We start from the raw sequence: 3,214 nt of genomic DNA on the forward strand, positions 1-3,214 counted from the left end.
TCATGCTCATGAAGCTTTAAATACCCCCATTTAACAGACAAGGAGACAGGGTTGGAAGGGTAAACTGATTTGTTCAGGGCACTTGATTAAGTGACAGAAACAAGATTCAAACTCAGGTCTGTGCTTCCACACCATGCTGTTTCTGAAGGTTCCCCAGAAGACAAATTTTTCTCCCAACCATCCAAAGACTTAACCCAGAGCTACAATGAGCGGTAATATTTATAGCTTGAACTAAGGCAGGAAGGAAAGATTGTGGAGAAAGTTATTACAAATCCAAATTACGTCAGTTTCTTTCTTCCCAGTTTACAATGAAGTTAGATAGTTACCTTTAGTTTTAATCAGCTCACTGTGCTGAAGTTACTCTCCTGGTTCCTGGAGACAGTCTCTCTGTTTGCCAGATGTTAGAAGGACATGTAACACTATCCCTCCATCCAGCCCTCCTCCCTCTCAAGGCCCTGTGTGCCATAGGTATGGCTGCTTCACTTGACCCCTCACCTCTGCCTGTCACAATCTTGTCCTGTACACTGGGAAGTCTCCTTCTGTGTCCCCTAGGCAGTTAGCGTGACTGGCTCTAATTTTTAGGTGAGCTCAGCCTGTGACGTCAGAGGTGAGCCTAATCTCTTAGTTGTTGCGTGGCCTTAGGCAATTTACTAAAGCTCTTCACGTCTCAGCTATATCTCTTACTAAATGGGGATACTACCAGTGCCTACCTCACTGGGCTGTTGAAAGGACTTAGTTAGATCATGCACGCAGAGCAGAGTACTTGGCAATTAGTCAGTGTAGCTCAGCTCTCAGCAGTGCAATGCTGTTGGTTGGACTTTATAAGATAATGTTTGTAAAATGCCAAGCCTAAGCCATAGTAAGTGCTCATGAATGTTAATTCCTTCCTTCCCCACTCCTCCATGGCTCCCTCTTCACCTGAGGAATGACAAGCTCACCAGCCTTGGATTAAACTCTCTACTGTTTTTGTTTTTTTTTTGCGTGTGCGTACAAATTTGAGCTTTCTTGAAAAGATGGCACAGAAGCGTTAAAATAATTGTTACCTACCTGAAGGTTGAGACCTTCTTCTCTACAAAATCCAAGGTCCTTCTTTGTCCTCTTTTTTATTCCCTTTTGCAGTACCTAGACTGTGCCTCTGTGATTTTGGCACTTCTGCCTCCTTTTAACCAGGGGAGGACTCACCATTGTCATCTTGTTTCCTGGGCTTCCAGTCCATCTGGAGAGACGAACTGACCATGAATTCTCTGGTGTCAGTAGTGGGACGTTCACAGACTCCCCCCATTATTTGTTTGCAGGATCTTCCATGATTGCATTCAAATAAAAATCTGTCCAGGCACAGGAGGCATTTACAGGAGCAGTTGTGTACCTGGCTTCCTTAGTCATTGCATATCTGGACATTTCTGGACATCTGGTCTTTCCTCACTCCCCCTTTAAACCCTGTTATTTTTATCAGCTTGTCGCTTTCTCCTCCCAGTCAAACCCCAGGAGCTAACTAGTGAACTTACAGAGTTTGTTTTTTCTTTCAAGTTAAATTGATGAACTACCTCTGTGATCTTAACATAGGGTACCAGAAGACCAACGTGAGGGAGTCTTTTTGTAGAGACTGTGATAGTGATGATAATAATGACAACGTTATTGTTGATAATGGCATTAATAGAAATAAAGATTATACAATGCTCCTACCCCTTGTATTCACAGTTTGCAAAATATTTTTACATTCATTATTTCATCTTATCCTCATATGAACAGATAAACAGTGTAGATAATAATTGCATTTTGTAGATGAGGCTCAGAGAGGTGAAGTGGTTGCCTAGATGTCCTTAAAAAAACAAACAAACAGTTATTAGGGTATACTTGATGTATGTTAAACTGCACATGATTTAAATGTACACTTGACGAGTTTTGACATATGTATACACTTGTGCAACCATCACCACAGTGAGCAGCATGTCTATAATATCCAAAAGCTTCTTTGTGCTTCTTTATAATCTCTTTGTTTTTCCCCTTCTTGAGCAATCACTGATCTGCTTCCTGTGACTAGAGAGTGGTTTATATGAGAGAAAGTTTCAGTGCTTTTTTTTTCTCTGGGAGTGGTGGTGTCTGGCTTCTTTTACTCAATTGTTTTGAGATCCATTCATGCTATTGTGGTAACAGTAGTTCATTCATTTTTGTCACCAAGTATTACTCCATTGTATGTATATATTATAGTTTGTTTATCCATTTATCTGTTGATGGACATTTGTGTCGTTTCAAGTTTTTGGTTATTGCAAATAAAGATACTGTGAACATTCATGTATAAGTCTTTGTGTGGATATATACTTTCGTTTCTCCTGGTTAAATATCTAGCAGTGGAATGGTTCAGTTGTGTGGTGGGTGTATTCTTTTTATTATTTTTAATTGGCTATATTCCAGATGAAATTTCTTTTCGTGTGTGTGTGGTGTGCTCTTGCCTGGAATTTGTATCAGGAATGGTAATTCTGAATCAATTGGGAAGTCTTCTATCTTGTTCTGTTCTTTGGAATTGTTTAATTATATCATTTTAATGATGAGTTTAATAAAATATGTCTACAAAATAATCTGAGCCTGATGCTGTTTAGGAAGTGTTTTTGTTAATTCTTTCAAATTTTTTTTAATGGTAATTGGTCTGATATTCAGGTTTTTTTGGCAGGTCACCTACTGCCCTTCCACTGGTGACATACTTATTCAAGTTTTCTCTCCCATTAAGTCTTCCATCTAGTTCTTTAATTTAGAATTAGAACTTTTTGAGGAAAGAATTCCAGGCTATTCATCTCTATATTCCTATGCTTCTATATTCAATAGTCGTTTAGTGGAACGAATGTATATTGATGTTTAGCTGCCATAACAAATACACCCTAACATTTCAGTAGCTTAATATAATGAAAATTTATTTGTTGTTTATATACAAACTTACTTGTTCCTCACATAACTGATAATTGTGGATATTGCAGATTACTGGAAGGCTTTCCACTCCGTGATAATTCCAGGACTTAGGTTCCTTGAACTTTGTAGCCCAGCCATCCTCTCTGCATTGAATTGGCATTTGGGAGAAAGGAGGGAGAAGTAGAATTCTGACTTCTAATATCTTGTTCTAGAGGTGACATCATTTCCATTCACTTCTTTTGGGGATGAACATAACCCAATCTATATGCAAGGGGGCTGGGAAATGTAGTCCCTGGCTAGGCATCTGCTGCCC

The sequence above is a fragment of the Pteropus vampyrus genome, unplaced genomic scaffold, assembly GCF_000151845.1.
Source record: "Pteropus vampyrus isolate Shadow unplaced genomic scaffold, Pvam_2.0 Scaffold238, whole genome shotgun sequence".
NCBI lineage: Eukaryota > Metazoa > Chordata > Mammalia > Chiroptera > Pteropodidae > Pteropus > Pteropus vampyrus.